The 25,845-nt window shown below is 48.8% G+C and overlaps 1 protein-coding gene and 2 long non-coding RNA genes across 6 annotated transcripts in view; 2 read left to right on the forward strand and 1 right to left on the reverse strand.

The window, feature by feature from the left end:
• The window catches only part of AGPAT4 (1-acylglycerol-3-phosphate O-acyltransferase 4), a 114,196-nt gene that overhangs the window by 50,226 nt on the left and 38,125 nt on the right, over positions 1-25,845 (forward strand). The gene's annotated exons all lie outside the window — the stretch shown is intronic.
• On the forward strand, positions 15,103-21,919 carry LOC309864197. Its single transcript, XR_014311389.1, has 2 exons — positions 15,103-20,869; positions 21,097-21,919. It is a non-coding gene; the product is annotated as an uncharacterized lncRNA (long non-coding RNA).
• Positions 21,352-24,808, reverse strand: LOC309864194. Its single transcript, XR_014311386.1, has 3 exons — positions 24,711-24,808; positions 22,546-23,643; positions 21,352-22,459 (listed from the first exon to the last, which is right to left on the reverse strand). It is a non-coding gene; the product is annotated as an uncharacterized lncRNA (long non-coding RNA).

Raw genomic sequence — 25,845 nt, forward strand, 5'->3', positions numbered from 1 at the left:
TGGTGCGGCAGGTGGACAGGAAGCCAAGCAGGTGCGGGCGGGGAGCCCACGCTACTTAAGGCAGGAGGTGCCGTCACTGAAGAAATCACCTTAAAAGAGAGCGCTGGAGGGGCGCCTGGGTGGCTCAGTGGATTAAGCTGCTGCCTACGGCTCAGGTCATGATCTCAGGGTCTTGAGATCGAGCCCCGTGTCGGGCTCTCAGCTAGACAGGGATCCTGCTTCCTCCTGACTCTCTACCTACTTGTGATCTCTCTTTCTCTGCTAAATAAATAAATAAACTCTTAAAAAAAAAAAAAAAGCACTGGGGTCCCAGACGCTGCCCGAGCATTTCTGGAGCTTTCTTGAGTGGAGCTAGGCGGGTGCATAGGGAACGAGGGGTTGTGTGAAAGCCGTTAGACTGTGCGTAGAAGCCGGAGCATTCTCTCGGGCGGGCAGGGGTTGTCTGCCCTCCTGGGGCAAGAGGGCTGTGTGCTTCACGCGGCCCCCGGACAGAGACACGGGCCCCGGGTGGCTTCTCCGGCTCATGGCTTTCTCCCAAGGGCCCTGAAAGCATCGCGCTTTGCTTCCCTTGTGTGTTAGTTTATTCTCACCCAAGCCCATGGCCCTGACGTGGGGCCGGAAGACTTTGAAACCCGTATCGCCGTCTAGGCTTTGGGGCAAGCATGTTACGGTCTCCGTCGTCCGGCTACGCAGGATCCTGGTCCGATCGGGAGGCAAGCGCGCTCTTGGCAGCCTCACGGATTTGGCTCTGGTTGAATGTCATTGTCTGCTTGTTTTTTGTAATCCCTGTCAACAGGGCCAGGAGCCGCGGAGAGAGGCAGCTTGTCTGAGCCGGATCAGCTTCGCAGCTCTGGGGGCAGAGAAGGGTTGACAGCCCTTCATGCAAGGGTGTGCACCGAGGTTTTCCTGCAGACACACACGAGCTGATTTTGTCTCCTCCCTCTGCTCTGCTGCGTATATTCAGCGGTAATGCTGTATCCATAGAAAAAACCGGGTACATAGACAGGGTACATACACCGGGGACATCGTAGTGGGCAGGGGACTGTATATGGAGACTTGGAGAGTTTGAGCCACCAGGAGGACCCTTGGGATTTTTATTGTGGTTGAGGAGGGAGAAACGGCTCGACCCGGTGGTTCGAGAGAGTGGGCCTTTTCCTCTGGCAAACGTCTCTGTACTGCGTGTGTGTGCTTGACACCAGGACATAAAAGACAAGCACGTTGAAGGCTCAGAAAGAACTTACTGTGGGTTGGAATCCGGTTGCCGTCCATAGCAATCTGTGCCCGAAGGCCAGACCTGAGAGTGCACTCATGCTGAGGCACCGGGATATTTCTGTGTGATTCCCAGGAGGGCCTGGGCTGAACCAGAGTCACTGGGGTTTTATGAATATTGTGTAGATCCAGGAATGTGCAAAGTAGCAGAGAAGGAATGAGCTGTGACCTCCAGGAGCCTGAGATCCAGCACGTATCTGCCCACTTGGTCGGACACACATTCCAACCCCTAGATATACAGAAACTCAGCTCTGGGAAGTCATTTACAAACAAAGCAACAGATTTGAAGCGCCAGGCTCGGGGGTATGCAGGGGAGGGCTCCTAAGTTAAACAGGATTAGTGTGTCATGCAGAACTGTGAAGATGCCTTCCTTATCAGTATTAAATTGTATTTAGGTCTGAAGAAATGAGAAGTGTCTTTTAGATAGTCCCTTTTGGGGATTTAAGTCAGTATTTAAAATCCTATATAAAGGCCATGGTTGTAGCCTCCCTAAAGGACCGATTGTCCCTGGGAAGCTGAATGTGAAGCGATTTTTGGATTTTTTTGAGGCTGCAATTAGCTGGCCCCGTTGCCTTTATCTGAGTCCTACCTGAGGAAGGTAGCAGAACAGGTTTGGGAGTCTCCAGAAGCCTAGTTTTGGAAGACTCCAGCTTGCAATCCGGTCCAGCACAGTTCGAAATGTACTTTTACGAGTCCTCCCCCAGCGAGGATTCTGGTGGCCCAGAGCAGGCCCCAGGCTCACACTGCTGGTCCCCAGGACTGAGCAGTCTGGCAGCTCCTCTGGGGTGTGGTCAGCCAGAAATGGGGCCTCAGGAGGGTCACAGAGAGCAGACGGGAGAAGAGACGTCCCCCCACACCCCGCTCCCCAAGGGCAGGTGCACCCGCTGACCTTCAGGACCGAGGCCAGCCAGGCTGGTTCGGTTTCTGCAGCCGGACGACTGCTCAGAAGCCCCGGGCTGAATGACCCCAGACCCTCCACAGTCCTTGCCTCACCTGTCTCCAGGCTTCTGCCTGTCTCCTTCCATCCCAACGGCCACCTTGGGATTTGAACACGCCACTCAGCCTATTCTGCCTCTGGCGTTTCTGTTCGTCAGCAATCCCTCCTCTGTATCTGGGCCTTGACTGGCCTCATTGATTCACTCAACAAACATGTGCTGATGCTTGCTCAGTGGCCTAGGGGCGGCGCAGACGACGGAGGACACCTCCCCTCTCCCTTGGAGCTCCCTCCCAACCCCCGCCGAGGGCACGGCTGCTGACCCTCCGGGAGTCGCCTAGCCTCTGACAGCCTCTTGCTGCCCGAGTGGCCCCCGGACCTGAGCCCCCTCTCTGACCGCACCCTGCCCCGTCCGCACGTGGGTCTAGTCCCAGGTCTCCGCCCTCAGACTCCCTGTGCCCTCAGACTCCCCTTGTTGGACCGAGCGCAGACTCTCAAGATGGGCACTAAAGGAAACAAAAAGAATGATTCCCTCCTCTTGCCTTTGTTAACATCGTTAGCATATTTTATTGCTAAATTTGTGAAGACTTTTTCTAGGGGCTTAGTGACATCTTCCTCGCCAATGAGCGGTCCAATGAGCGGTCTCTAAACCCTTTGCTCCCCAGGCGTAGAGGTGGATGTGGCTCTTGGATGAATTCAAGTCAGGCAGCGAAGGAGGAAGCGGACGATCCCCTCTGGGCCGGGCTCCGGGCCGACTCCTTTCTGCTCGTGCCTTTCCGTGGAGAGCGAGCGCTGTCTACACCGCAGGTCCCCCCCGTCACCCCCTCCCCCGGGGGTCGCACCTCAGGAAAGCACCGCTCTGACCTCTTACCCCCAGGCTTCCGCCTGATTTAGGGGCAGCCGAAATTTTTCCATCCGGCTCGCGTTTCTGTTTTCTTGACGGAGGCAGCCTTCCCCGTGGGATGCGCGCACACGCTCCCAGTAAGGGACACACTGTCCCCTCTTGGCGGGGAACCCTTTCGCGCGGCTCCCCCACGTCGATGACATTCCCGGAGGTGGGGCCCATCATGTGTCATGACTGCTTGTGACCTGCTCCTTCCTGTCGGGCTGTGAGAAGCTCCCCACTTCGCCCTGGCCGCTGTCTGATGGTTCCAAATTCCAAACTCGTGGACTTCATATTGACTCTTGCACCCGATATAACTACCTGGAGGAGAATCCTTTATTTAAGCCAACCAACCACAAAGAGTTTCCCTTGAGTCCGTATCATTATTTTCCATTTCTTCTCATTTTTTTCCTATAGCTACGACTCTTGAAAGTCTACGCGATGAGCAATAGTTCCTTTGCACCCCAGTAGCTCAGGGTGGGCGTCGGTGGGTCTGGGTGAGCGCTGACGTGGTCTGCGGAGCGGGATTGCCCTGCGCCCTTACCGGGTTGCATCTTGGATCCCTCGCGTGCTGCGGAACAGAAAAACCAGCTCAGCTCAGTGGTGTCGGCGCTGTGTGGCGTGAGTGTGTGTGTGTGTGTGTGTGTGTGTGTGTGCGCCTCTATAGACCAGAGTGCTTGTGGCACACCCCCCTGTGGACAGCGAGGAAGGCCAAGGTGGGAGGAAGGAGGAGCGTCACCCCAGTTGCAGAGACGGACGGAGCGATGCAGGAGTGTGGCGCGCCCTCCCTGCGCCCGGGCGGGAAGGCCAGGCAGGAGACATGCAGAGCGGTGTGTGCGGTCGTGGGCCCGCTTCCTTGCCAGTCCCGCCGTGTTTTCCTTGGCGGCTGATGTTCATATCAAACAAGAAAGACTGAGACGGAACATGGGCGCTTGGCTTCCAGAACACCTGTTTTTTCCACTGACAGCTCCTGCCTTATTAGGGTGGGAACTCGGCCTCCCCTGGGTTTGAACGAGCCGACCAGGGCTGTGTGTAGGGGAATTGAGAGGCGAAGAAGCGATGGCTGACAGGGCTTTTGGTTTTCCTGCTTCTCCCTCTTGTTAGCATATGTAAAGTCAAATAGCTCAGGGCATCCCTTGGCTGATTCTAAACCCCTGTCTCTCAGGGGCCAGCTCCTACACAAGCCCAGACTGCACTCCCCTCCCGGCTGGCGGCAGCACTGTCACCTCGGGCTCCATGTGCTGCTCAGAATCCCCCCCCCGCCCCCGCCCTTGGCTTTCCTTGTGCTGCCCCCCCCCCCCGCCACCGTTTTTGTTCCCAGTGACTTCCCACCTGCCTGCCCAAGTCCAGCTTCCGCTCCCTCTCCATTCCCTTATCCTAGTCTACCATTTCTTTCTTTCTTTTTAAGCAGAGGAATACAACTTTCTGATATACTAATTTATTTTTTACGTCGATGGCTGATGGCGTCCGTCTGCACCCGGCCTGCCCCTCACGTCTCTGGCGTCGGAGCTCCTCACAGGGACCTCTGTCTGGCCTCCGGGCACAGGTTCCAGCCGCACGGAGCAGTGCTTTGCACCTAGCAGCACTGATAAATACTTGTTGAAAGAAACGATTCATGGCATTACACTTGTGCTATCTTCTTAGAGAATGTGTTTATCCAGCTTCACAGCCCAGAGCAAAGCCCAGTGTCCTGAATGACAGTTGGTACCAAAACAGCCTGGAGGCTGATCACGTGACCTGGGAGGCTCTGTTCTTTTCTGCTCTGTTCTGTGCTGTTTTGTTTTCTCTCGCTCAGATCTGCCCCCGAGTTCGGCAGGGTCCTGGTACCCACTGGAGAACAAATCGGGGTAAGCCAGGGCACCAGGAGCAAGAGGGGCTTTTATCTCTTCTGGGACTGATTCCATTGACATTGCTAAGCAGCCAAAGACATTTGAGCCATTTTACCTCCAGGAGATTTCTAGGATCACTAATGGATTGCTTGCTTTTCTTTGCAGAAGAGAGATCAGATCAACTCAGTCTGCATAGATTTTGTGGAAACATGAGACTAATTCGCGTCTGCGTTGGAAACAGTGTCTGGATAATAGCTTTATACTTTCTAGGGACCCGGGATTTCCTTGGAATGTTCCACTTCGTAACTAGAAGGGCTACCTTTCAAAGCCCATTTTCTCTCTCTTGTTCTGAGTGGAATTTCAGTTCTGTCTTTGACCTCGTGGGTTCTTTTCCTCTGCTTCTGTTCCGCTCGGCCCACCCACTGACTTTGTTATTTTGTTGCTGCTTTTTCAATTCCAGAATTTTTATCTGATTCTTCTTTTATTTACTTGTCGAGACTCTGCTCTTCATTCCTTGGAGTGTGTTGACGGTTCCTTGTTGAGGGTGTTGCTCAGAATCCTTACTCAGGACCCTGGTTCAGGATGGCCATTTTAAAACTGAGGTCGGAGAAGCCGAAGGCCTGTGGCATCTCGGTGCTCACGGTGCTCACGGGTGTCGCTTGTCCTTCCTCATGAAAGCTGAGACGCTCTGGGTTCTTGGAACATGTAGTGATTTCTAGTTGTATCCTGCACATTTAGGGCATCATGTTTTAGACTCTGCATCTTATTTTATTCTATTTATTTATTTATTTATTAAGATTTTATTTATTTATTTGACAGACAGAGATCACAAGCAGGCAGAGAGGCAGACAGAGAGAGAGAAGAGGAAGCAGGCTCCCTGCTGAGCAGAGTCTGACTCTTGGGGCTCGATCCCAGGACTCTGGGTCCTGGGATCATGACCCGAGCTGAAGGCAGAGGCTTTAACCCATTGAGCCACCCCGGCGCCCCTGCATCTTTTTTTTTTTTTTTCAAATATTTTATTTATTTATTTGACAGAGATCACAAGCAGGCAGAGAGGCAGGCAGAGAGAGAGGAGGAAGCAGGCTCCCTACTGAGCAGAGAGCCTGACGTGGGGCTCTATCCCAGGACCCTGGGATCATGACCTGAGCTGAAGGCAGAGGCTTTAACCCACTGAGCCACCCAGGCGCACCCCTGCATCTTATTTTAGACCCGTTTCAGCAGGTGTCCTCTGACACCGTGTTACTGGGGGAAGGGCTGCCATCTTGCAACTGCCCGCGAGGGTAAGTGCCGGGGCCTCCCCGTACTCCCACTGACACCCTGAAGGCCAGAAGGGTGCCTTGCTGGTGCGGAGCAGAGGAGGGTCAGACTTCCCACCAGGTCTCCCCTGACAGCACCTGGGCGCATGGGGGACTCAGAGGCTCGTTCCCGAGGGAGGCTGGTGAATGCCCCGGCTCCCCAGTCAGCCTTCCCAGACACCACCCCGCGGGCGGGGGAGGTAGGGAGGAAAACTCTGTTGTAGCCAGAAAGTGGTCCCCCACCCCCACCCCCACCCGGGTCTTTGCTGATGTGAGTCAGGGTGGGGCAGTGGTTTTTCCATGTTTGCTTGGAAACTTTTCTGCCTTACCGACTGCCTATACCCTGGCCCTTAGCCAGAAAGAGGAGGCTGGGGTGGGTGCTTTCTTCACCGACATCCCATTAGCATTTCCACGTCGCCAACAGCTACAGCACCCAGTCTGGGACATGGGAAAAAACCATATAAACACCAGGGAACTGACCGTCGTGTTCTCCCTCTGATCCCAAGAAGGCCCCTGCCTCTTTCTCTCCAGCTCTCGGAGCCTCTGTGTGATGACCGCAGGTAGCCCAACGGGAAGAAGGGTGTCTCCTCCACTTGCCCCAGGTGCAAGTCCGGAAGGACTGCTTCATGCCCGGTCTTCGAAGAAACAACTTTGAAAAGGAGACCAGCAAAGAATAGTTTCACACTGGCGTGCTTGTTGTTGTCGTAATTTTAACTCTTACAGTGCCCGCCCGCAGGCTATTCTTCAAAATTGATTCGACTTTCTCTGTTTTTGTTTTATTTATTTATTTATTTATTTATTTATTTATTTATTTTTGTGATCTGCCAATAGGAAGATTCATGCTGCCTCTTCCCTCCCCTGAAAATGTTACTGCTGCCTGCTTCGGACGCTAGGGACCCGTCTAACTGATCTTCCATATAAGTCGGATGTCTTGAGTAGAAATAAGCTGGATGCCTGGTTCATTGCCATTGATAAGATGAACTTCAAGGCCTCTGTTCCTCTCTCTGGGGCGTGTTTGCTCTTTCAAGTTTCTGACTTTCATGTGTCCCTTTTGGTTATTTTCGAGAGTGCCTGACTGACGACAGCGGATGAGGAAGAGGATGCTGTCACATCAGCATCAGGAAACTGGAGGGAGACTCATGAGTGCCCTTGCTCCAGGAGACACAAACCCGCCCTTGCTTCCTCTTTTGGCTGCTGTGGCCTTTTGGCCTCACTGCCTCAGTTTCTCTGGCTGAGCCTGGAGAGCAACTTGGTCCGGGACCTAGAGGTCAATGGCACATAGGTGCCCACTGTCTGAGGTTGGGCAGCCTGGAGGGAGGCAGGTGGAAGTTGTATGTTTTAGGAACCATCATGCCCGTGGATCATGACTTGTTTGACCCTGGGCACGTCTGCCCTGCTGTGCCGTTCACACTTGCCTCACAATATAGAGGGTCCACAGCTAAAACTTTTCTGCACGCACCCTTCCGCGAAGAGCCGTCATCCTTTCTCTGCCCCCGTGTCAGATTCTTCTTGCTCAGTCGACAGGCTGAGGTCAGGGCCAGTGCCATCTTTGGTCTCCCTCCAGCACTTTCTAATCGATAGTGCTGTGTAGGCATTCAAACGGGCTAGACTTTTAAAGTTGATAATCTTTTAAGTATGGTGGGGGTGGATCCTGTTTTCTTTTTTCCTTGTAACTACAACTCACTCATTTCTGTAGCTGATTCTGTAGTAGTCACACACTCATTTCTGTAGCTGATTCTGTAGTAGTCACACATAGTCAAGGGCGGGGGAGAGGGAAGAAATGAGAAGTTCTTCACAGCTTCGTTTTACTGCAAGTATGAGCTTAATTCTGGAGGAAAAGTCTTGCTTCTTCTATTAACTATATCAGAATATATATATGTGTGTGTGTGTGTGTGTGTCTACTATACTTTACACCATAGCCCACAAATTCTTTGAATTTGAGGGAACTACTTTTTTTTCTTAAAACAGCAGCTGGTAACAAACAACTGTAGATCAGTTTTGACTGACATTTTGTTTGCTTTTTTGGGTTGAATTAGCATTTGTAAAATTGAGGAGAGTTAAACTTAATCCCACCATAACAGGATAATGAGAACCGAGTGCTGTCCCGAGGTGATTGTCTTTGACGGCCGCTGTCAATACAGAAGGAAAAGGAAAGTTTGGGTCGGGGTGAGGAAGTAGCTGAAGTGTTTACCTTCCAGCCTGGAGCCACTTGCAAACGTGGTTGTGTGAGCGTCAGATTGAAGGCATCGGTTGTTATCAAATCCAGTAGATGATAAGTAAAGGCAGTGGGTCAACGAAGAACGCAATAATCGAGACTTCTCCCCAAGGTTAACTTAAAGAGGATTTTCTCAACTACCAGGCATGTTTAAAATATATTCGAGAGACGCTGGGCTGCTCAGTCTGTTAAGCTTCTGACTCTTGGTTTCTGCTCAGGTCGTGATCGGGGGGTTGCGGGCTGAAGCCTTGCGTGGGGCTCTGTGCTCAGCAGAGAAGCTGCTTGTCTCCTTCTCCCTCTGCCCCCGCCCCTGCTGGCATGAGCTCTCTCTCTCTCTCTCTCTCAGATAAATAAAGAAAATCTTTAACAAATATATATATATATAGACATCTATATATTCTATATATATATATTCTATACATATATGTATATACATATTCTATACTGATGTAGAAAGATCAATATAGAATATATATACATCAATATAGAATATATATACATCTATAGAATGTTAAGAAACATTCTATACATAATACATATTACATACATTATATATTACATAATACATATTACATACTATTACATATTACATACTATTCCATACTATACAAAATACATATTACATACATTATGTATTACATAATACATATTAACAAATGTTGATAAACACACAATCCCTTTTGTATAAATTTATTAATATGGAGATTAAATGCGTTCAACTCCTGAATACAACTGAGGAAAAAGTTAATTTTTCAAAACACGTCGTCCCAGCCCATATATTTGGAATTGAGAATTAAAAGTCCAAAATTGTTTCCCAATCATGGAACCTAGAATCAAAATTAAATAGAAATATCTTTTGACTTGGAGGCCACAACCGCTTTTATGAGCCCTGATTACTGCTTATTTATGTTAATGGTATGCAAGTCTTTGCACAGCCATCAAAGGAGGACTTGATTAAATAATTTTGTGGTGAATTTCGAAGGTCAGAAGAAGGGTGGGGAGAAAATACAAGAGAAGAACGCCAACTCCACGGGAGCGGGAGCTGGGCAGCGCGCTGGACAGGCAGGTCGTGGGCGTCTCCTACAGGACATGGGGCCGTGGGTCCCCTGAATTCCAGCCAGCACAGTGCCACGAATTTCCAGCCTTTCATTATTCATTTAACAAACATGAGTGTCTATGACATGCCCAGCACTATGCTGGGTGCTTTATAAGAAAGAGTAAGACTCAGCTCTGTGCCCTAGAAAAGCTTTCAGTCTGACAGTCTCATCAGGGGAGAGGGAGAGAGCGCATCGACAATTACAAGGCAAAACATGTGCCGGTTACTAAACGCTGTATAACACAGAACCCCCAAATGCAGCTGTTTAAAACCGCCATTCCATTAACGCCTGCTGATGCTACAGGCCATGCCTCTGCACAACACTCAGTGGGAATGGCTGTGCTCTGGTCCAGGGAGTCTGGCTCTCGGTGAGAAGACTCCAGAGCTGGGGGCTAGAGTAAGCTGGTGGTGTCCTACTCACTCATCGAGGGTTTCCATTGGCTGTTGGCCAAGACCTCAGCTGGGGCTGTCCGTTGAGCGCTCTCTCCAGGTCATCTGACCTTCCTTGTGGCAAAGCAGCCTCAAGGTGGTAGGATTTCTGAGCTGGTCATTCAAGGCTCCAGAATGTGTGTCGTAGCTCCCAGGGAACAAGGTGCTCTGCCTTTTATGACCCAGCCTTGAGAGTCCTCCCTGACTTCCACCACATTCTGTTGGTCACAGGCACGCTAGCAGCCCTCTCAGAACTGGGGGCCGGGGGGATTTGACTCTCCCTCTCAGTGGTGGAACGACCCCGCTCTAGAAGAGCATGGGGCATAGGGGACATTGGTACAGCTCTCTGTGGAAAACTCAACTGGTCGCAGGCTAGTAATTTTTAAATATGTCTTTGACAATCCTTTCTGTAGGAAGTAGAACTCAATTTTCAACTCTCCGGTGTGGGCTGGTCTTAGTGACTCTCTTCTAGCAAACAGAGCGGTGGAAATGATGTTCTGTGACTTTGAAGTCCTAAAAAAAGTGTATCTTCTGCTAGTACCCTCTTCCCATTTCTCCCTCTCCCCCAACTCCCACCAACCCCCTCCCACCCCCACCCCGACTCCCACTCCCATTCCGGGGAGGCCAGACCCCGTATCTTGAGGACATGCAAGCTGTCCTGAGACAGGCCCGTGAAAGGAATCGGGACGACTGCTGCTGTCAGCCGCGCGAGCAGCCATTTCCTTCGGCCCCAGTCAAGCCACAGCCGACATCTTGTCTCCAACCTCCCCAGAGACTCCAAGCCCAAATCCCTCAGTCTTGTCAGCCCTAGATTCCTGACTCCAGAAGCTGTTGGACGTAATTAATGTTTCTTGTTCTGAGCCATTCGGTTTGGAGGTACGCTTGTTTCCAAACGGTAGATAACCAGTGCATCTAGAGGAGTGAGTATGTTTGGGTGTTTATAGGAGAGCCACCTTGTCTAGGCTTGCTGGACCAGGAAGGCTTCCTGGTGGAGGAAGCATATGGGCTGAGTCTTCAAAGGCTCAGGCTGGGAACAGCAGGCTAAGGCATAGGAACCTGGATATACCACCGAGGAACAATGGAAATAGGGAAAGAGTTATGGGGGACAGTGACCCGAGTCTAACTAATTGTCTGTCAGATGGGGCCTTCCTCATGGACCACTCAGAGACTGAAGAGAGCTAATATATTCTAAGGGGCAGACCAGGACCTGGGCTTAGTTGGGGTGCAGTGTTCCCCCACCCGTCTCCCCCAGTCAGCCTTAGCATCACTCCCCCCTGGAGTTGGTAGAAGGGCTCCAAGCCTGCCCGTGCCCTAGACCTGAGACTCGAGGTCAGATCACCACCTGTAGATGGTACCAATGGCCTGTGAAAGTTGGAGAAGCCCCCCTGCAGGGGACAGACGTGGCCCGCTCCAGGGCCCCCGGCACCTCATAGGAAGGACTCATGGCAGGGGAGACAGAGACAGCAGCTGGGGAACCAGGGACTCATAAAAGGAACAGAAAATCATGTTGCCTGGTGGTGACATACGACTTTCTTACTTCTATGTTCTATTTTTAACCTGAGGTCCTCTTTGAATAAAAATAAAACTTAAAAAAAAAAAAAAAAGGAAATTAGTTTCTGTAATTTCCTCTTCTTTTGGTACTTTGACATCTCCCTTAGGACCTCAGCGCTCATTAATCTCGTCCCAAGGCAAATTGTCATTTTTCCTTAATGACTTCCTAACCTTCGCCTTATCTGATTAGGCGTCGAATTAAGTCTGCCTTGAAAAGCCCCCAGGACCCACGTCTCCGGCGGCTGATTTTCTCCAGAAGACCTGGAGGATCAATAGTATGGAGGAGGCCGGCAGATCACGGGACAAGGTTTCCTTTGTGTCGCTGCTCTGTGTCTGATGACTTCCTCCGCCCAGCCGGTCCCCTGGCGGCAGGCGGCAGGGGACAGGCTCTGCAGGGCGCTGCCGCTCTCCGCTCTCTGCTTCTGGGAGGTTGTCTCACCTTGGGCTCACCAGTCTGCAGGCTGGATGTGTCATCCCAGCTGCGACAGGGACTCATTATTCTCCAGCAAGGCGGTCAGTGGTCTCCATGGGGATGAATCTGTATGAATCAGAAAGGGTGGCCGAACGGAATGGCCTTCTCGGAGAGGAGAGCCACGGGATGGCCACGCACCAAACAGTCCGGGAACAGAGGGATCCCCCTTGGAATTCACACATGTCATTTGTTTGTCCCTGACTCTTCTTCTTCTTTTACTCATTTTTAAAATTCAGGATATTTAAACTAAAAAACAAGCAAACTCAAACCGTTCACCTGTTTTTCCCACCTCTGACCCTCCACTTCTGGCCACCACCAGTCTGTTCTCTGTACTTATGAGCTTATATTTATTTATTTTTAGATTCTACATGATATTTGCCTTTCTCTGTCTTAGTTCACTTAGCATATGACCTTGAGGTCCATCTGTGTTGTTGCAAATGGTAAGAGTTCGTGCTCTGCTTTTGGTGAGTAATATTGTACAGTATGTATTGTAAATATGCATATGTGATTGTATTGTAAATATGTAAATATATGTATATTTACAATATCTACCGTAAATATATGTAAATTATAAAAAATATATACATACACACACCTCACGTCTTCTTCACCCATTTACCTATTAATGGACACTTGGGTTGTTTCCCTGTCTTGGCTACTGTAAATAATGCTGCACTGGACGTGAGTGTACATATAGTGCTTTCCTTTTCTTTTGGGTAAATACCCCGAAGTGAAATTGCTAGATCATACGGTAGGTCTATTTTCAATTTTTTGAGGATCCTCCATACTGTTTTCCCAAGTCGGCGGCACCAATTTACATTCCCACCAACAGTGCCCAAGAATTTTTTTTTTCTCCCCATCCTCGCCAACACCTGCTACATCTAGTCTTTTTGAAAGTAGCCATTCTAACCGGTGGGAGGTGGTAGCTCCCCGCGGTTTTGATTTGCAGCTTCCCGAGGATGAATGATGTAGAGCATCATTTCATGTCCCTGTCAGTCCTCTGTGCGTCGTTTTTGGGAAAATGTCCATTCAGATCTTCTGCCCATTTTTATTTATTTTTATTATTTTTTTTAGATTTTATTTATTTATTTGAGAGAGAGAGAATGAGCATGAGATGGGGGAGGGTCTGAGGGAGAAGCAGTTTCCCCACCAAGCAGGGAGCCCAATGTGGGATTCGATCCTGGGACTTCAGGATCATGAATTGTGGGAAGGCTGTTGCTCAACCAGCTGAGCCACCCAGGCACCCTCTTCTGCCCATTTTTAAGTCAGATTTTGTTTGTTTCTTTTGCTCTTGAGATGCAGGTGTTCTTTGTATATTTAGATAGACCCTATCAGATATATAAATTATTTATTGAAATACTGTCTCTCAGTCGGTGGGCTGCCTTTTCATTTTATTGATGGTTTCCTTTGCTGGGCAGAAGCTTTTTAGTTTGATGTAGTCCCACTTGGTTGTTTATGCTTTTGTTGTTTTTTTCGCTTTTGGTGTCAAAGTATCATTGCCAAAACCAACGTCAAGAAGCTTACACCTATGTTTTCCTCTAGGATTTTTTTTTTTTTTACATTTTTAAAAATTTCTCTTCAGTGTTCCAGGATTCATCGTTTATGCACCACACCCAGTGCTCCATGCAGTATGTGCCTTCCTTAATGCCCACCACCGGGCTCACCCCTCCCCTCACACCCCTCCCTTCCAAAACGCTCAGTTTGTTTCTCAGAGTCCACAGTCTCTCATGGTTTGTCTCCCCCCCACACCGATTTCCCCCAAATCCCTTCTCCTCTCCTTCTCTCAATGTCCTCCGTGTTATTCCTTATGCTCCACAAGTAAGTGAAACCATATGATAATTGACTCTCTCTGCTTGACTTATTTCACTCAGCATCATCTCTTCCAGTCCCGTCCATGTTGCTACAAAAGTTGGGTATTCATCCTTTCTGATGGAGGCATCATACTCCATAGTGTATATGGACCACATCTTCCTTATCCATTCGTCCCCTGAAGGGCATCTTGGTTCTTTCCACAGTTTGGCAACCGTGCACATTGCTGCTATGAACATTGGGGTACAGATTTCAGGTCTCACTTTCAAAAGTCTTTAATCCATACTGAGTAATTTATGTGTTGTGTAAGAAAATGGTCCAGTTTCACTTTTTGCATCTGGCTGCCCAGTTTCCCCAATACTATTTACTGAAGAGACTGCCCTTTCCCACATTGTGTAGTCTTGGCTCCTTTGTCCTGGATTAATTGACTGTATCTGTGTGGGTTTACTTCTGGGCTCTGTCTGTTCTGCTCTGCTGACCTATGTCTGTTTGCCAATCCTATACTGTTCTAATTATTATAGCTTTGTGATATAGTTTGAAAAAGGGAACATGATGCTTTGTTCTTCTTTTTCAAGATTTCTTTGTCTATTTAGGGTCTTTTGTGGCTCCACACACATTTTAGGATCATTTGTTCTAGTTCTGTGAAGAAAATGTCATTGGAATTTTGGTAGGGATTCATTGACTCTGTAGATTGGTTGGGCGTAGTATGGAGATTTTTAACAATATTAATTCTTCCAATCCATGAACATGGAATAGCTTTCTATTTATATGTGTCTTCTTCAATTTCTTTCATTATTGTCTTATAGTTTTCAATATACAAGTTTCCCACTTCCTTGGTTAAATTTATTCCTAGGTTTTAAAATTCTTTTTGATACAATTGTAACTAAGATTGTTTTCATAATTTCTCTTTCTGATAGTTCAATATTAGTATAAGGAAATGCATCAGAGTTGATTTTGTAGTCTTAACTTTACCGAATTCGTTTATTAGTTCTAACAGTTTTTTGATGGAGTCTTTAGGGTTTTTTAAATATTATATCATGTCACCTGCAAATACTGACAATTTTACTTCTTCCATTCCAATTGGATCCTTTTTAATTCTTACCTAATTACTCTGTCTAGCACTTACAATACTATTGAATAAAAGTGGTGAGAGTGTCTTGTTCCTGATCTCAGAGGAAAGCTTTTAGCTTCTCAGCATCGAGTATAATGTTAGCTATAGGCTTGTCATATATGGCCTTTATTTTGTCGAGCTCTTTTCCTTTTATGCCCACTTTCTTCAGAGTTTTTAATCATAAATAGATTCTGAATTACGTCAGGTGCTTTTTTTTTTTTTTTTTTTTTTGCATCTACTGAGATGATCATATGATTTTTATATTTCATTTTGTTAATGTGGTGTATTGCATTGATTGATTTGGTAATGTTGGACCAAGCTTGCATCCCTGAAGTAAATCCCACTGGATTCATGGTATATGATCCTTTTAATGTATTACTGAATTAGTTTGCTAATATTTTGTTGAGAATTTTTACATCTATTTATCAGGGATATTGGTCTCTAATTTTTTTTCCATGTGACATTCTTGTCTGGTTTTGCTATCAGAGTAATGCTGGCCTCATAAAATGATTTTGGAAGAGTTCCTTCCTCTTGTGTTTTTTTGGAAGAATTTGTCCCTGATCCCTTGCTAGGAAAGGTGCGACCTCTTGTATACTCAGTCAGCATAATAAACGTGATTACTGAGGAGGACGAGAGGCACAGATAAATTCAGAGTATTCTTGAGCAATCAAAGAATGAGATTATGCTGCACTGTGACATATGCTTAAAGACACACATTTTCTTTTCTGTCCTTGTCCAGTCCCGGTGTGATAAGACACTGGGCAGAGATGGGAAGAGAGGAAGAGAATGCAAGTCTTCTCAGATAATTAGGATTTTACTACAGTTATTTGGGGGATGCGATGGCATCTGATTGAACATACGACTCTCTGGATCAGCCAGCCACCCCATCCTTTACTGGCCTGTAAAAGCTTTACTATAGTGCTTAGTACACAGAGCTTAATTAAAAATTTAATAATACTTATTGAATATCTTCTATAGGAGTGGTAAATTTAGTTAACTCTAATATTAGTAGCATTATTCGACTGCGATTTTCTCATGGAAATGAAGCACAGTTCCACAGTCTCCTTGCCAGGTTCTAATTCCAGCTGGAGATGGAGTGTCTTCTTCCTTCCCTCCTTCCGTTCTTGCTTTCTTTTGTTCTTTCTCTCCTTGTCTCTCTTGTTCCTTCTCTCTCTCTCTCTCTCTCTCCTTCCCTCTGCCCTCCCTTCCTTCCTCCTCCTCCCCTTATGCCTGGATTCACCCCAGTTCAAGGTTGGGTTTCCCAGAAACACTTTGTGTTTGTCTTTTTCCCATCCCCGTATCACTCGGCCAGTGCTCAAGGCTGGCGGCTCTCCAAGCTTTGCAGGGGCAAGCTGCTGCTGGTCTCGGAGGCCGAGAGGCATAAAGTCTTCATGCAAGAATTCGCATGGTGCCGGGGGGCCTAACCCCAAGCAGTTTCTGCCGCGGTGGTGACGGCATGGCTGTCCCTCCGCTGCTCTTGGCCCGTCAGTAAGGGGCCACTGTGTTCAGCTGTACCAGTCAGGTTCCCTTGAAAAGAAATCATCAGTGTCCACATCAACAAAGAACCTCCACAGAAGCACCTAACTTTAGAGGAGGGTTGGATTCCAGAACTGGGTACAGCCAAGGACAAGTGAACACATAAACCTGCTCTCGCAACAAGCACGGCTAGAACCTCAAGACATGGTGTCTGCGTGGGGCTACGGGCCTTCACTTTGACCTCTGCAGCCCTGTGCCCCGAGCAGGGCGAGAGCCACCGGAGGGCTGGGCATGCCAAGAAGACGCGTGCAGGAAATGCAGCCAAATGCCCGCTGAAGCTGTTTGCCGTCCGATAGAAAGGGCCTGATGTGTTTCTGCAAGTCTGATGCCTAGTCTTATAACGTGTTATTTATGCAGAAGAGACACCAATTAATGTTTTTTTTTGTAATTTCTCTGCAATTACCAAACTGGAATCTTTTTAAAACCTGCATTGTTAGGCTTGCCATGTCCAGATGTTCTGTACTAAGCCAGTGAACCATGTTGAAAATGTAGACAATCTGTTCCCGAGGCCTACTGCCCTGTGGGTTTCAAAAACAACTTTCAGGACTGCAGAGCATGAATTAATGTTAGCTGAAATTCTGGAATATCTGAGTCTGAGAATCTTCTGGAGTTCAAAATGTAGACTCTTGGACACTACAAGTTATCTTTCCCTTAACAAGCTGTGTCATCCGTATTCCTTTGAAGACTTCCGGGAGCCCTGGCTCATTTCTCCTGTTACCACACACACACTCTGCCAAAGGAGAGGGAGAAAGCAACAGGGAGTCAGTGTTCTAGGGGCTGTCCCAAGTTCTTGAGCAGACTCCATGCTGAGCAAGGAGCCCTAAGCGAGGCTCGATCCCACAACCCAGAGATCATGACCTGAGCCCAAATCAAGGGTCGGACTGTCAACTAACTGAGCCGCCTTTAAAATGAAGAATAAGGAACACAAACTCTTCCCTCAGCGTGTCGGTAAATGCAGTGGAAACATGCTCAGTTCTTTGTCACAGGAGGGCGATGGGAAACAGTAAAGTTACAAAATACACAGCGAGTGAGGAAGAAAGAAGTGGAAAACCAAGGAAGAGCAACAGTAAAAACAGAAGTGGAGAAGACATCCTCCCCCGGACAGAGGGAACAAGGCCCTCGCCTGATTTTCGGTGAACTCTGCTGGGTTGTTCACTGGTTGACAGTGAGGCTAGGACCAGATTTCAGTCAATCACTAATGAACATTGATGATGGTGAGCCCAGGAAAGTCACTGTATTCCCAGAACTTGACGCCTGCAGGCTTTAACCATCTGGCCAGCGCCTTCTGCCGGGACCCTGCACCGGGAGGAAGAGGCGGGTCATGAGACTCTCCTTGCCCTGCCTCCCTCCACTCGCCCTGTCTTTCCAGGAGCTTCTGCAAGATGGCCGCTCTCCGTTAAGAGGAGCAGGGAAGCTCCAGATCTGGTTTCGAGATAAAAACAGGAGCAGGTGCCAGTCAAGGTCCGGACCCCCTCCTCAGGCCGGCCCCCCGAGGCAGGAGGGAGCAGCCTGGTGCTCTGAGATTTTTCCAGAGAGGGCAACCAGGTTTAGACTTTGGGAATTTTTACCAAGATTACATGGAATAAAACATTAGGAAATCGAGATTAGGAGGTGTACTTACCTTCGTCAGGAATTACTCATGATGCCCAGGAACACGTGTTCCTTTGCAGCCCTCTCGAGCGAGGCCAGGAGTTGGGTGCCGAGAGCCCTCTCTGAAAGGTCTCATCAGCACATTAAATGTGCTGTCCTGACAAGGCTGTGGTGAAGACACTGATGTGTCTCATTTTTTCCCGAATGACCCATCTCCCCAAACGTTTGTTAATGTCACCCCCTAGTGTTTCTGAATTGGGGTTCCATGGAGCAGAGTATGGGAACGTGCTTCTGGGTGTAGGTAAAGTCTGCACATGTGGGCCCAGTGATTAGCTTTTCTGGAAGAGGCTTGGCTCGGCTCGGGACCACACAGGCCGGCTGTGTGCCAGGACTCCCCAGAGGGCTACGCCCCACAGACAACCCCCCACCGCACCGCCCCAACTTTGGCTCTTTGTCTCTTCCATTTGAAGAAACACGGAGTCATTTTCTTCTCCAAAGCTCAACCTGTCCATTTCCTCCTTCCCAACCTCACACCGTCTTTAAAATCATGTCCGCTTAAGTCCTTCCTGGGCTGAAGCCCTCCAGTGGCTTCCCATTTCATTTATAATAAAACGCAGAGTTCTTGTGGTTTCCGAGGCCGGCCTGGCCCGGCCCACGTCCGCTGACTCACTTCCTGCCGCTCCCATCTCACACCTTGTGCTCCAGGCTCTGTTCCCTCCTGCTGGGACCTGGACGCATTGGGCACCCCCCGCCCCCTTCAAACCCCACCCCGACCCCGGCAATATTCGCCTTTTTGGTCCACTCTGCGGTAGACCCTTCCCCAGCTACCAACATAGGTTCGCAAGGCATTGCCTCCTGATGCCTCCCCTGGCCACTCGCTCCTGCCCTCCGCCGCACCCCCTCGGCCTACCATATTTTCCCGGACGGTGCACACCACTCCTGCTCCCTCAGTGTTTCCTCCTCCCTGAACAAGCTCTAAGAGGACGGTTATTTGTTTTTCTTGTTCATGGAGGAATTTCCGAGGGCCTGGAGCCCGGCTGGCCGCCCGGGGAGTGCCCCTCCAATGTTGCCCAGGGACTGTGTCCCTGTGGAACTCTCCCTGCCCGTGACCTTTCCAGTGTCTCCTCTCCTGGCTTCTAGGATTTAACACATGAACTTGAACTCTGACGCTCTGCTCTGGTATTCTGCTCTACCCCGGCTGCTTCAGACCTGCCTGGGGACACGAATCCTGCACCCCAAGTCCAGCTGCTCAGAGCCGGTGTCCCCCACACAATCACTGTGTGACATGTGATGTGTTTTCCCGCTACACTTGGCACAGACCCTTTTCTTCCACCTTTTCAGACTTTCCCTTCTCTTACTTCTCCTGATTTCCCTCCAACCTCCCAGATGCACCGGCTCCTGGATTTTTCTTAATGTTGCTTTAAATATTCAGTGCTCGGTGTCCACAGTGAACCTGACCATGCCCCTCTCGGTGTCCACAGTGAACCTGACCATGCCCCTCCCTGGTGCATTTCTCCATCTCCTCGAAAGAGAGTGTTTGAAGATGGTGAATGCAATCATTCAGGAAGGAAGTCAGGACTTTCCTTCTGTTCTGTGACTGTGGTTTCCTTGAGACCAGTTAAGCCGCGCTAGTCCTAAAACTCTGATACCTGGAGGCAGTCTTGGTTATCAGGATATGTCGCAGCGTAGGAATTATAAAACCTTGTAAGAGAGGGGGGGTGCCTGGGTCCCCATGCAAGAGCGGGCAAAGCCTTACCATGATCAAAATGCTCCGGGGTAAATGCGATTGGACTCAACCTTGAGCAGCATCACATTCAAGACTTGCCTTGATGCCTGATGGGACAGACTTGACCCGCTCACTGCCCACTGCATCTGCCATGAGAAGGCAGTCGGGGGCGACCGCAAGTGTTGAATGAGCCTGTCGGGAGTGGTGACCCTCCCTAGGTCTAAAGTTTCTACACGTGTGAAGTTTCAGATCTGAGAGATAGAGGGTGGCTTTCCTAGAATTACTGCTCATTCACAACAGTCAAAGACAACCGAGGCATGGCACAGCCGGATATATTAGATATCCCAGCGTTTCTTGTCTTCCTCTGGGTCTCTAACTACTTCATGCGGTTCTAGCAAGTATGTTTCCGCTGCATAGACCAGGAATACACTGAGGGAACTGGCGTCAAGTGCGTCTACAAACCTCCTTTGGCCTTTTAAAGATGACTGATTACTGGACGAGATACTAATTCTAACGATCATGAAATCCCTGTAATTCTAGATGGTTCTAGAAGTAGGAATGACTATGTATTCATTGCGGGACATACCACAATGAATGTTTGTTTGGAAAGTGTCTGTTCCAATTTGCCGTCCAGCCCAGTTGTTGTCCTGGGATGCTTGTCGTCTCTGGATAATGACTTTTTCCCCTTTCAGGGGGAAGACGGCCACTGGAAGGAGCTAGAATCCTACCCTGAAAACAGTAGCCAGCTTCTCATCCTGAGTTACTCTTCAACTTGATTTGGAGTTAAATGGAAAGTTTGCTTCAAATTCCAAATGTTTCCAGCATAGTCAAATTAAACTATGTTTTATTCTTGTGAAGAAAAGAATTTAGGTCATTTTGGACATAGATAATGTTGAGATCTCCAAGAGGCCCCAATACATAGTATCCTTCTCAGTTCTTTTCCTGAGTAATTTGAGAACTTGAGCAAAGACATGGAGAGGATGGTAGCCAGAATGTTTCCTCTGTCCCTGATGGAGCCTGTTGGAAGCTATAGCTTTGTAAAATCCAAATGGGCCCACTGACCGAGTCCCAGAATTGGGCAGGCAGTGCTGGCCCAGAGAAGCCTCCTAAGATCAAAGACCGCAGTGGGACGCCTGGGTGGCTCAGTTGGTTGAGCAGCTGCCTTCCACTCAGGTCATGATCCCAGCATCCTGGGATCGAGTCCCACATCGGGCTCCTTGCTGGGCTGGGAGCCTGCTTCTCCCTCTGCCTCTGCCTGCCATTCTGTCTGCCTGTGCTCTCTCTTCCTCTCTCTTTCTGATAAATAAATAAAATCTTTAAAAAAAAAAAAAAAAAAGATCAAAGACCGCAGTGCCCAGAGAGTGTTGGAATGCTCACTTGAGGGGGGAGTGTAGAGCCAAGTCAAGAATTCCTGCTTAACCTCCCTAAACTCACCAGTCAGGGATTACCGCACTTCTCCTAGGTCAGGTGAGTAAACAGGTGTTAGGAGGGCGGGCGTTTGCGTAGAGAAACCAGAAGTGAAGAGAGGCTCCCATCTGAAAGGCGAGAGTGTCAGATCACTTACCATGGAAGGTCTTTCATTCATTCCTTCTTCAAATGTTCACTGGACCTCTACTCTGTAATAGGCACCAAGTCTGATGACATAAAGATGAAAAAATGTTTCTTTCCTCAAATAATAATAGTCTTGTGGAGAACTCTCTCTCTCTCTCTCTCTCTCACACACACACACACACACATACGCACACACACAGGAATGGTGAAAAAGTTTGGGAGTGAGGCTGATCTAGGACATGGGAACCACTCATGTCGGTTCTTTATAACACGCTAAGGAGCTCTAACTTTATCTTTCAGATTAGTCCTGTCTGTTAGAAGTACAATGAGAACCACATATGCAGTCTTTAATTCTCTGGTAGCCACATTGAAAAACTAAAAGAAATAGGTGAAATTCATTTTAATAATATATTTTATTACCATGATACATTCAAATGATCATTTCAAAATGTTACCACATAAAACACTGGATGGCACAGCTATAGACACCGATTATTAACCCCATTTTACATACGGAGACCTTGAACCACCTTGAAGGGAACAGACCCGTTTTCAATATGGCTGCTAAGGTTACTTTGCGCACTCCTGCTCTGTGAGAATAAAGATTAAACTAAAATGAAAAATTAAACTAAAAATTAAAACCAACTAAAAACACTGAATAAAAAGTATTTTTGAAAATCTTCTTCAAAGTAGCAAAATGCTGTCAAGGTGGCAGGACATACCAGGCAACATCTAAAGGAAGAAAGGAGCCAAGAGAGTTCTGGTAATTTTGAAGGTGAGAAAGGAGAGAGAAGAAAGTCACCTTGGAAACGTGGGGCCAGCAGAGTGCATAGAACAGGATGGTCACGAGAAGTCCGGGAAGGAGAGCAGTGCGCCACCCCATACACGGTACAGCTCTGGTCCCCATGGCGTAGGCTTTGGGCCTCAAGGTGGAAGCACCATTTCTGCCTTCAAGACTGAAGAAAAGGCTTGCCAAAGTCATCCCCTAGAAGAGGTCGAGTCAGTGATCGGGCCCAGTCTGTGCTAACTCCAGAGTTTGAACTTACTGAGGGAACAGTAACCTCCTTGGGGCCTAATTGTGTCCACATTAACTGAAACTCTCTTCTGCAACAACATCTTTACCCTCTGGGATGACGCAGATGCAATCTGTCAGCTCATGTAACCTGTATTGGACGAAATCTCGGTTATTGATATTTTAAACGTCAATCGGCAAAAGTCAAATGCAATTTAACCTTTACTGTGTCCTTACCCTAATGACTCAATTGATGTCTCCAGGACTGTGACAGGTGGGAAATGTATATAGACATCTATAATCTTGTCTGGCTCTAGTTTCACCAGCCTTCAGAGCTGCTGGGAGTGGAAAACCTCTCCACGCGTACCTGAGATGTTGGTCGCCTTCTCTCTCTGCCGCTTGGCATGCTAACTTCCGTGGTCTGGAGGTTTGGCCCCCTTGATCAGAGTCTTGCTTCTCTACACTCGAGTTTATACTGTGATGGTATAATTGTCCCAGTTTTGTTCAGTTCCTAAGTACCAAATTTCTACTGTTCTACCTATTTCTTCCCCTTAATTTGCAGACAGCAAAGTGGTTAAGAGTGTTGGGGTTTGGGTCCACTGGGCCTAGGTTGAGTCTGGCTCTGTGACCCTAGCTGTCTACTCAAGTCCTCTACACTTTGGTGTTCTCATATGTAAAAAGGGTCTACTATAACTGCCTCTTTCGATAAGATAATGTTTGTAAACATTGTCGCTATGCATAGCCCATAACGAGCACTTAGTCAATACGCTATGATACCTGGAAACCAGGCATTAGCCTTGTTAATGTTATATGTCCTTATAGGATTCCGAAATCAAGGTAGTGATGCGGGGGAGTTTTGAACCCAAGAGTAGCAGCGAGTCTAGCTGAGTTCTATTTGTGGGGAATCTAGATTGGAAAGACTGTTTGCCTCTGAATATATTTGTCAAGAACAAAGAACAAGCCTTGACTACCATTACAGCCTTAGATTAGAGTCTGTTGGATAAAACAGATCAAATTATGGCTCAAGAGCCAATGCCATGGACTCTCCTGATAATGGCTTTCTTTCTGCCTGCCTTTCCCCTAGAGATGGGTATTGAAGGTCGTGTTGATATCATTCCTTTTCCTGCTGGACCTCCTAGGGCTTGGCAGCTGCCGATCTTCCCTTCTCGCCCCCACAACTGCAGTGAGATTTGAGGTGTTTGGAGTGGAGTGGGATTCCTTCTGCCGTCCTGGTCAGCACCGTAAGACCAGGCGTCTGACAGCACCTCAGTTTGCTTTCTTCCTGGCAAAGTGTCTCAGTGACTCTGTGGATGGGCCGTCGAGGACTGACACCAGCTGAAAGGCAGGAGAGAACATGCCAAGGGCAAAAACACAAACCGTAGCTTATGTGTCTTCCAGAACATTCTTTTACGCAAGAAATAGAAAAGGATCAACACACCCTGCCCTTTTTAAAATTTTTTAATGTTTTTAAAAAGGTATTTATTTATTTATTTATTTGACAGACAGATCACAAGTAGGCAGAGAGGCAGGCAGAGAGATAGAGGGAAGCGGGACTCGATCCCGGGACCCTGAGATCATGACCTGAGCCGAAGGCAGAGGCTTTAACCCACTGAGCCACCCAGGCGCCCCCAAATTTTTTTTAATGTTTTAAGAGTGGTTTAGGTTTATGGGAAAACAGAAAGTACAGTTAGCTCCTATGTAACCCCCTGCCACCTGCCACGCACACGCACACGCACACGCACACACCACACACAGAGTTCCCCGACCATTAGCATCTCCTATTAGTGTGGTACAAGACACTCTCATACACAACAGTTCCACTGCCCTAAGACTCCCCTGTGTTCCACCTATGCACCCTCCCCCCGCCCGGCTGCCTGTTTCCAGGCGCTGTTCCCAGACGTGCTACGATGAGGGCAAACACGCATCTCAGCACGGATCAAATGACAAAATGGGACACAGAGCCCAGGCCTGCCCACGTATGAGACTCTGGAGGCCGGTGCCAAGGTTGCCATTAGGCCTCTGCTGAGGGGACATGGAACGGGTGGGCAGGGGCTTGTGGGCGGGAGGGAGCCGAGGCAGGGAGCCCCAGGCTGCGCCCACCAGCCCCCTCACCCCCCCCCTCCCCCGCCTTGGTCCTGGAAGTGAACAAAACAGAGACCCCGGGCAGGTTACAGATGGGAGCCTCAGGCTCCGCACCCTGTGGCGGATACTAACCCTGGCAGGTGGCCTGGGGCTGGGTAACAAGTCGAGTATGGGCCAAGCCCAGCTCCCTGCCTGCACCCGCGCGCGCTCGCCCCTGCTCCCTCCTTCCTTGGCTCCCCTCTTATCGCCTCCCTCATGTCCTCCCTCTGTCCCCCCAATCCCCACACACCACCCCCCAAGTCAGCCTGGGCTGGGGTTACCTCGTCTCCGTTCTCCTGAGTCCAGCATGCTGGAGCCTCACTGGGCCTCGGGCTCTGGCGGCTGCAACAATCAGCCGTCACAGCCGAGCTGCTGGGGATCACGGGGGACGCTCACAGATGGCAAAGCCTCTTACCACTTGGCCTTGCTGTTCCCAAGGCTGTTGGGCAATTAGGGCTCAGTAAGGGGTCGTTGTGCCCACTCGCCGGCTTCAAACCTTGATTAGGTAAAGCTCAACCAAACCCCAGTAGAATGATTTCTCAGGGACCTTTGAAATATTGGGATATAATTGAAGCACAAATTTATTATTTAACAACTGCTAAGATTCTCCGAAACACGTGTTCTGCATATTCATGAGGCCAGACAGGGGAGAAAACGCTGCCACCAACTGCCGGGACTCCCCGGTGGCAGCAGGACTCCTGCTCCCCCAGAGTCATGAACTTGGGGAGCTCTGTCTCCCTTCTGTCTCGTCATCTGTAGATGAGGGAGTCGGGCCCATCTCCCAGATGGCTGTCGGGGTCCCGCGAGGCGAGGTTCCCGAGAGCCTGTGGGAGCCTGGAGGCCGGTCAGCCCCGACAACTTCTAGTCCATCCAGAGCTGCCTTCCCAGACCCTCCTCAGTGCTCGTTGCCATGGCCACGGTGGTAAGGACTCAGACCGCCGGATTTCGCAAACAAAAATTCAGGCTGCCCAGTGAAATTTGAATTTCAGATAAACAACACAGAATTTTCTCACATGAGTACGCCCCAGATATTCCATGGCTCATACCTTACTAGAAGTGTATCTTTGTTTTACTATTACATGAGACCTACTTATGCCGAAAAATAACTTGTAGTTTATCTGAAATTCAGTTGCGCTGGGCACTTTGTGTTCTGTCCGACAACTTAACAGGGACAGCCTTACCTTGTTGAAAACACAGTGAGATGTTTCACTTGAAACGGCTGATGTTAGGACAGATTCCGAAGTAACTGTTAGCCTCATTTATCCCTTTTGAGAGAAGAATACCCAATTTATACGTTATTCTCGGTAATTAAAGTTTGCCCCACTGTAGTTGGTCCTGTACTAGGAAAGGCAAAGTTAAGTACCCTGTGGCCTCCTAGGCTGAGAGGAATGTCTCATGCAAAGAAAGGTTTTTGTT

This window comes from Mustela nivalis (genome assembly GCF_964662115.1).
Source record: "Mustela nivalis genome assembly, chromosome: 5".
NCBI lineage: Eukaryota > Metazoa > Chordata > Mammalia > Carnivora > Mustelidae > Mustela > Mustela nivalis.